Source organism: Spinacia oleracea, chromosome 3 (assembly GCF_020520425.1).
Source record: "Spinacia oleracea cultivar Varoflay chromosome 3, BTI_SOV_V1, whole genome shotgun sequence".
NCBI lineage: Eukaryota > Viridiplantae > Streptophyta > Magnoliopsida > Caryophyllales > Amaranthaceae > Spinacia > Spinacia oleracea.
Window position 1 is genome coordinate 113,313,701 of NC_079489.1, and position 9,828 is coordinate 113,323,528.

The 9,828-nt window shown below is 34.9% G+C and overlaps 1 long non-coding RNA gene across 1 annotated transcript; it reads left to right on the forward strand.

Annotated features, from left to right (window-relative positions):
- Positions 1–2,312: 2,312 nt before the first annotated feature.
- LOC110778688 (uncharacterized) lies at positions 2,313–8,287 on the forward strand. The gene is made up of 3 exons (XR_008930897.1): positions 2,313–2,705; positions 6,826–7,446; positions 8,026–8,287. It is a non-coding gene; the product is annotated as an uncharacterized lncRNA (long non-coding RNA).
- The last annotated feature ends 1,541 nt before the right edge of the window (positions 8,288–9,828 follow it).

The following is a 9,828-nucleotide window of genomic DNA, read 5'->3' on the forward strand; positions in this document are numbered from 1 at the left end:
CTAGATGAGAAATTCGTTTGTTGGAGTCCCAACTTGATGAGGCTCGGCGAGAGGCGACCAACTCCAAGGAGGTGCGCGCCCAATCTTTTGCTTTGGGAAAACAATATTTTGTATATTTACTTCCGAAAAAACTTTTTCTTTGAATAATGTCTTGTATGTTCCCTCCCTTAGGAGGAATCTTGTTTCGGGTGCCCTTCTCAAAAAAATTGGCCTAAAACTTGTCTTTGAGGCGAACAAGAATGTTATCTCTAAGAATGGATACTTTGTTGGAAAAGGTTACCTTAGTGAAAGATTTTTTGTGTTGAATGTTTTGAACAACAATGAAAGTACTTTTTCTTTTACTTATATCGTTGCATCTACAGATGCTTGGCACAATCGATTAGGACATTTAAATGTTTCTTACATGAGAAAGTTAAAGGGTATGAACTTTAGTTATTTTGATAAAATTGACAAAGCTTCTAAATGTCCTATTTGTGTTGAAGCCAAACATAGTAAGAAACCTTTTAAGCAAGTAGTAACGAGAAGTAATAAATTGTTGGATTTGATTCACTCGGATTTAGCGGACTTTAAAAATTGCACTACTAGTAGAGACGGGAAAAATTACTACATAACTTTTGTTGATGATTTTTCAAGGTTTACTAAAGTTTATCTTTTGAAAACTAAGGATGAGGCTAAAAAGTGCATTTGTAAAGTATAAAGTTGACGTTGAAAATCAACTTGACCTTAAAATTAAAAGAGTTAGTACCGATATAGGCAGGGTCGGTCCTGACTTTTTTGTGGCCTTTGGGCGAAACAAAAAAAAAATAGGCCCGTATAAAGGTACATGGACAAAAAATTTCTCATAAATGTGATTTACTTTATTATTGAAAAAATATATGTAAATAATAGACATTTCACTTCTTAAGACTTAATTACTCTATTCTAATTAAAATAGCCACAAAAATATGAAAGAAATATTTTGAATAATTAAAGGATAACTAAACTTAAAATTGAAAACGACAATGATGTAGTAACGGACCATTTATCAAGTCGGTAATAATTTATTATTTTTTCTAAACTCCTAATTAAAACAAAGAGTGTGATCAAATTAAGAAAAGAAGAAGAAAGCATTATAATATAAGAATTGTACATGGCTCTATTTTGCGGTGTTCATTCGGATTCAAATTAGATAATACAATATATTTAATTTGCATAGGTAGTAAATAGAAATAACAAAAATGGAACGAAAAAATCCAAAGAAAAACTAAGGCTGGTCGGCCTCGAACACGGGTAGCTTATTAAAACCACACGCATGAAACCACTGGGCTGCATTGCCGAAGTAGTAACAAGTTTGCATGCCATATAAAAAAATTCTACTTTGATTAGCTTAAGTGATAATGGGCCTTTTCCCCTGGGGCCCAGGGCGACGGCCCCTGCCCTGCCCCAGGGCCGAGACTGGATATAGGTGGTGAATATGGAAAATGTTCTTTAAAATAATTTTTTGAAGCCAATGGAATCATCCATGAGTTAAGATCTCCTTACACCCCACAACAAAATGGTATTGCCAAAAGGAAAAACAAATCTTTAAAAGAGACTATGAACTCCATGCTTTTAAGTTCTGGATTATCCAACAACATGTGGGGGAGGGGGGGAGGGGAGGCTGTTTTATCCGCTTGTTATGTACTCAATAGAGTGTCCCATACAAAATTGGATAACACACCCTATGAGCTTTTGAAGGATTATAGTCCTAATATGAGTATTTTGAAAGTGTGGAGGTGCTTAGCCAAGGTTGCTTTTCCAGATTTTAAGAAAACCACCATTGGGTCTAAAATTTTTGATTGTGTGTTCATGGGTTATGCTCATAATAATGCCGCATATAGATTCATGTTTTTGAGTGATCATTCTATTTGTGAATCTAGGGATGCGTTTTCATTGAGCATACTTTCCCATTGAAATCCTCTTTGTCTTCTCATGTGCATGAGTCAAGTGTTGATGTGCCTTTGGATGTTTCTTTGCCTAATCATAGTGTTCCACCTCCTCCCAATATAGTGGAAGAATTCCAACCTAGGAAGAGTAAGAGGCTTAGAGTAGAGACTACCTTTGGATCGGATTTCTATAACGTTTTTCTGGTTGAAGACTTTGATCACTACCTCAAAATAGGCCAAAAAAATCATTAATAAGAGACCTCTCTTGCAAAATAAGAGGTTTCTTAATAAAAGAAACCTATTATGATTGATTGATAAGAGACCTCCTCTCAAGAAAAATGGTCTCTTATTTTACTTTAAATATTATATATCACATAAGAAACCAATTTTCCATTGAAAAGGTTTCTTATTTTTAATTTAAAGTAAATAGTTTCAAAATATATATAAGAAACCTCTTTCTTTTAAGTGGTTTCTTTCTTCCTTCTATTTTTTCTGAATTAAAAATTAAAAAATTAAAAGGCAAATGGAAAGATCTGCACTCGGTTTCTATAATTCCTCCCTTTTATTTTTTTCTAAATTAAAAACAAATGAAAAGCAAATTGAAGGACTTGCACTCCTGCTGCAGTTTGCCCAGATCGCGAATTGCTCCCTCAAAGAAAAAGATCCTCACTTTAATTACCTCCTTCCATCTTCTTCGTACTCTCGTTGTTCTTCTCACTCACCGCTTCCTCTGCCGCTTCTCTACACTAAATGCACCACCTCCTACGCCGCCTCCATCAACCATCGTACCTCTGCAATTCGGTATTGCTCTTCTCTTCTATTCTCTTTAATGGGGTGAGAATGGTTTGACAAGCCCTAATATTTGTACTGTTTATCCAATTTGTTAGTTTTATTTTGTATAGTTGGTTGATTTTTATGTTTTGCGCTATACTCTTAATTGTAATTGATAGTTATTGAATTTTAGGTATGACAATTGATTGATTATTTGGGTAAAGTGACGCCATAGTATAGCAGTAGAGCAACGAATTCTGTCTCAAATCATCAACTATAGGGGTGATGTACTTGTTGGCTTGTTGCTAATAGTCTGATACACCTTTTTTGCTTAGAAATATGTCATATATGTATACATAATGCTAAGAGAGAGAGTTATGAAGTTATAGTAGTTTTTGTTTGTTTGTGTAAAAATTCAGATGAGTTTTGGTGAATTAATTTCTTAAAACTGAATGTGGATTTGTGGTACGTTTTACTCAAAGTTTGAGTGCCAAATGATGTTCCATGATGTAGCCTTGAATGAGCAGTCTAGATGTTTGCTTGTTAGCTTTCGTTTTTAGCTATTAAGGTTCTGTTTTGCATTTCCTCTTGGAATTCGGTTCTGTTTTGCAGAAAGGTGGTCACTTTGTATCTCTCACTACTAGAAAAAGCACATTTAACGACGAAATATTATGTCGTTAAATGCCCCAAAAATTGTCTGCGATAACATTGGGAAATTGGAAGAAATAAAATTTAACAAAATTAGTTACGAAGTATAATCTAACATGGAGTACAGAGCCATGGATTACAAAAGTTGATTCCCTTTCTAATGTTGATTAACATGAACCGAGTACTGGAAAGTACAACTAAAACAACAGAATTACATTATTTGCCCTCTTTTTTTAATAGGGTAATGCAGTCGTGTAAGCATCATATTAATAAGGTTTAATCATATAGAAATTAAAGAAAACAAGCATATGTCAGGAAAAATAATGCAAACACATAAAATTATATACTAGTTATCTCGATCCACATTAAATTGCTGCTCGATTAAATTAACAAAATTATAGCTTTCAAAAAATTGGCCAATAAACAAGAACTGATATCGCTAAAACCATTTAGCTCATAATATAAAATAACCCTTTTCCAAAACAATCTAAAAATAAGTAAATTCTTCAACAAACTGAGCAGGATGCATATCTACTATTTTATCAATTATATTATATCTAAATGTAGTTTGCAATTAAGAGTACTAAAATGGGTAACCCTAGACCCCTACAAATCATGAAAAGATCAAACCATATATTTATTAATCACATATCAATGACTAAAGTACAAAAGGCTTACAAAGCATACTTTTCATCCTAACTAATACAAGGAACAAAAAACTAGTAAAGGCTTTCATAGAAAAGCAAACAAAACCAAATTAGATTGCTGGCATCAGATTAGAACTCCAGTGAGCAACTAGCGTAAAGAAGACCTGATTCTAGCATACTCTATTGAGCACAACTTGCACCTCTTGCACTCACACCCTTACAGACTCGCACGAAGTCGCACACGCCGACCAAGGCTCCTAGGTAGCATACCAAATATCAGGTTATCTGAATTCAGCTGATTGGTGAGGTTGTGTCTCACCTAGAGATGCTAGCTGGGGTGGAAGAATGATTGAAAAGTTAAAGAAGTGAAGGCTGGTTTTTGCAGAATAGGTGGGTTCCTGGGGATACTGCTTGTACTATTAATGCTGCATATAAATGGCTCAGAAATGATCAGGTTAGGGTGTAATGGGATGTTTGGGTGATGCCATGCATTCTTCTGATTAGCTGCAATTGTGCTTTGTGATCACTGCAGGCGTTTGTTCGGTTGGAATAGACTGAGAGCAGTGAGCATATTTTGTTCAAGTGATCCTACAGCAGCGTGTGTTGCACGAATCACACACATGCGCATTTGAACAACTGCTGCTTGTTTCTGCTACCCCTGCAAGCCTCACACATACACATACCAATTAAGCTTCTTGCAGTCACAGTAGCTTGCACACACGTCGCATGCCTCTGCCAGTCTTGCACACATACCACACACCCCCGTTCACTCAAAAAAGACACCATTATCATTACTAACGCAAGGGATTAAAGAGAGTCAATTAAGAAAATAAACTTTGGTAACTCATAGAAATATGAAAAAGGTCAAAAGTTTTTTAAATGAAGATGATCAATGCAGCCTAAGTTTTGCCATATACCCATAAGTTGATTTTCTATCAAACACATGGAATAAATTTAAAGCTAAAGAAGAGGAAAAACTTTAGAGATGGTGCACAACTAAAAAGAAGCTGAACAAATTAAAAAAAACTTGAAAAAACATCCTAAGAGACACTATAATCACTTGAATAATATAACTGAATGTGGGCATACCAACCTGAAAACATGAACCTACTAGGATTAATGCTTTATACTTTAACTAAACTCTAAACTCAAAGGTACTACACATATTAAGCATCCAACAACTGAACTAGTGTGTATAGTCTATAGCAATCTACTCACTTGACCACAAATTATGAAATTGAATCAGAATAAATTACATATTAATACTCCGTGCTTCATTCGCGTTAACAAAAAATTATCACAGTTTCTTTCACATGTAATTAAACTATTGGAAAGAATAATTGAATTGTAATTCACCAATTATCCATCACATTTACGTAAATAAAGAAATTAATTGAAATATAGTTGAGAATTTTTGAAATTGCAATGTAAAAACTACGTGATTCAAATAAAAAAATAAGGACTATAAGGTAGAAAACAGAGTTACTGACGTTGGTCCTTGTGGCGAGAGTGCCAACTAGTCGTGCCGCCGCTGCGACGACGCTGTTGCCAGTATTGCTCTGGCCTGTTGCCATCGTTACTGAGTCGTCAATCCCCGCAAGACAACAAACTGATTTGAGAGGAGAGAAAGAACAAGAGTAAAGAGCTAGGTTTCCGAAAATTGAGTACGGTGATTGGTAAACATATCCATAACTAGAATTTGAGAGAAAAGAAAACTGGAAGACTTTTAGGGGTTTTCAATCTGGCCTAGGTTTTGGAGAATTGGGTGCAATTAGGAGCATTTTTTTGATAAATTTGAGCATTAACGACGATTTTTCTTTTGAGAAAAAACGGAGTTTTTATTTATTTTAAACTATTAGATGATTCGCGCTCTCTTTCAACAACTTTGCGTTTTAACGATAACTTTATTTTGTTGGTTGTTATTCATTTGTCGTTGTAAGTGTCATTTCTAGTAGTGTCTGTCAGCCATCTAGAACTCTTATATATACTGTATATGGATAGAAAGTACTAACAAGTATATTCAATGCCCTGGTCATGACTTGTGTATGTGCGTGTCCATGTTAAGGTGCTTTGTCCTCTCATTACAATCAGGATTATGGGTAATATATAATGTTGATTTGTTGTCACCAAACAGGGGAATAGGCTTAGGAATTGTGAATTTCAGATCTTCCAAATGCCATCAACCCAAACTAACTCACTCGTTTGGGACATACTTCTGTATTTTTATTCTATGCTGGACTTTGATGACATATATTCACGACTTAATGAAGAAATAAAAATTCATTCTATAGATCTTTGAAACCTCAGGAAAAATGAGGTTTTGACATCTCTATCCAGAAAAGAAGCGATTATTAGGTAGCAAAAACATGAAGCTGCGTGTGCGCGGTTAAAGCTTATTGAACCATATGGCTATTAGCTATATAGTGACTGGTCTGTTGTTGTTGGCTCTGTGCTGCTGTTGGTTTGATCTAATGGGGGTGGTAGGGTTTTTCTACTTTGCGTTGTGTGTTGTTGGCTGGGGTCCTAGGTTTATAGAGCTGCTCCTGCAGCAATAGCTCTTTTAGGTTTTCATCAAGTACTACTACACTACTAGAATTGTTAGCTATTGTGGTTCCATTTGATGCTTGATTATTACCATATTCCATAAGTTACAGTGAGAACTCAAAGTAGAAGCAAATGAAAAAAGAGCACAAGCTTTCAAAACAAATGATTACATCGCTGCAATATACTAGTATTCAGAGGGAAAAAATCTAAAGCATCACTTCCTTCAATTATATGCTGCAAAATATCTTTTGTAAATATAAGCTTGTTTTTCAATTTGAATACTGATGTTTTTTCATTCTTTAATCGGATAGGCTATTAAGACAAAGCCTACGGATGCTACAGTATTGTGTTCTCCAATAGGAGCCTCTGCTGGGCGCGCTTAAAAGATGGCAATCTCGCACTCACGGATACAGATTACTGCATTAAACTGAGACCAGATTTGGCCAAGGGATATTACTAGTTCGGAGTAGCTTGAATGATGCTACAGGTGTATATGTTTTTGTTTACCATTGATTTAATTCCCTTCTAGATGGTATCTGTTTTCTCATATTTCTAGCTACATAATTGTGAACTACCATAATTAACTGTCAGGTTCATGATGATAAAACTTGTGACTCGAAACTGGAACTCTGGAAGAATTGTCAGATTCATGTTGATTAAACTGTTTTTTTTTAACAAACTCATTGTTCACTTTGCTCATCTATTTCCTCTTGATACTTATTGAACATCAACATTCACGAGCATTATGAAAATTCAGAGAGTCATAGATGAAGAGGGGACTGAATTACCTTGATTATTACTGTTTCTTTTACAGCCAATATTGGTTGATGGATGACAATTTGCTCAAGTGAAGGTGTATGTCTTTGTGACAAGAGTGGTGTTGGATGAAGATTAAGTTTATGTTTTTGAACGCTCTAGAGTCGTGTTCAAAGGTTAGTTTCACAACACAACTTTAAAATGGTTTTTGGCACTAATAAGTTACATGTTATAGAACTTACATTCCTTTTTCTTTTGATTGCGGAGGCTGCTCCTTTCATGCCCCTTTGGATATTCTCTCACCCACTAGTACTTTATTATCTTTAGGCTTGGTTAGTTCCATGTTCTCAGACAATCAATGCTAGTGCTGAGTTGTTAACCATTTGAACTGATATGAAAATTGAGGTCCCTAGCCCATGACTTTTTTCTTGGAAACTCTAGTTGTATAGTATTCATTTAACATGACGGGGGCAATAATTCTTCTGCTGCCCTTAGAACTTGCAGTAGCAGATTAGAACATGCAGTAGCAGATTCTGTTGCTTAACATCAGAAGTGATTTGTGTATATTTGTGGCGGCACCAGCTTTTGATCAGTGATTTTGTATTTTTCTGTGTCTTATCCTCCGTCGATTGCAATTTCTTGTGGAAACAAACATTACACCAGCGACATTGTTATTACCTCAACTATTACCAACATCTGTCCTAGAACTACACCAATGAACACTATACTAATGTAAATTTTCTGATGTTTTGTAGTACTATAGTGGAGTACCTGTTACTTATTCTTTAGTGAAGATTGACAAGTTACCTATATGTCCGAGCATAAAGAACTAGATGAAGAGTCCAAAGATGGTATGGATTATGAAGATGATGATATGGCGTAGGTGATTTATGACTTTATTCTAATTTTAGAATTTTGTATTTCTTTACGGAGAAGATTATAGGACCTTAAGACACTTAAATTTTTTGTAATATATTTTTGGGATTAATGAAAGTTTTTTTATTATTTTTAGATTAACAGCATGTTGCACTTTTGTAAAATAATAATAGTTATATCAGCTGGAAAAATGGCTACAGGACTCGGACCCGAAGTATAGGGTCGTAGGTACGGTGCAAAATAGCCAGCGCAAAAAAAAAAAAAAAAAAAAAAACCAATTGTACGTACAGTGCAATACATCCAGCGCCAAAAAAAATACCTAAGAAACCTCTTTTTCGGAATAATTGGTTTTTTAGGTTAATTAATTATTTATGTCCAGCAAAATATAAGAGACCTCTTTTCTGGGAAGTTGGTTTCTTAAATAAAATTAAAGAGATCTCTTTTCGATTGGTGGTGGTCTTTTTTATTTTATAAAGAAACCACTTTTCTGGAATAAGTGGTTTCTTATATAGGGTAATTAAATAATAAATTTTATATATAAATAACCACCTTTCTAGGGTGGTTTCTTATTTTTAACAAAGAAACCACCCTAAAAAAGTGGTTTCTTAACCTAAGAGACCTGTGATTCTGAGACCACCTCTCATGAGGTCTCTTATGTGTTTTTTAGATGGTTTCTTTTGGGTTTTTTGAGGTAGTGGATGTGGATTATTTGAGTGAAATTATTGTTTCTTTTTTTCTCTTAGAAAAATACCCAAAGACTTATAGTGAAACTATGAAATCCAAAGATGTTATTTTTTGGAAAGAGGCCATTAAAAGTGAATTAGATTCAATATTGTCTAATCATACTTGGGACTTATGTGATTTTCCTAAGGGGTATAAACCCCTAAGTTGTAAATGGATCTTTACTATGAAGTAGAAACCCGATGGCTCTATTGTTAAGTTTAAGGCTAGACTTTTTGTTAGAGGTTTCACTCAAAAAGAGGGAATTGACTTTTTTGGTACCTACTCACCCGTGACTAAGATTGCCACCATTAGGACTTTGGTTGCTTTAGCGACGATCCATGACTTAGTAGTCCATCAAATGGATGTTAAAACGGCTTTCCTTAATGGTTTGATAAGGAAATTTACATGACTCAACCGAACGGTTTTGTGGTTAAGGGTCAAGAGAATAAGGTGTGTAGGCTTAAAAAGTCTTTGTATGGTTTGAAACAAGCTCCTAACCAATGGTATGAAAAGTTTGATAGTACCCTTAGGAGTGATGGATTTGTGTATTCTAAAGTATTTGATTCCTCTTGTGCTATTATTGGTCTCTATGTTGATGACATGCTAATTATGGGCACTAACCTTGAGGTTGTGAATTACACTAAAGATTTTCTGTCTACTAAGTTTGAAATGAAGGACTTAGGTGAAGCCGATGTGATCCTTGTTATCCGGTTGACCAAATCCAATGATGGGTTCTCAATGAGTCAATCTCATTATGTGGAGAAAATCTTTAAGAAGTGTGATTCCTATGATGTGTAGCCATGTAAGACTCCTTATGATGCAAATGTAAAGCTTACAAAGTATAAGGGTCCAAGCGTGTCTCAAGAGCACTATGCCAAGGTAATAGGAAGTGTGATGTTTTGATGAATTGCACATGTCCCGACATTGCCTAAGCGGTAAGTAGATTAAGTCGATATACT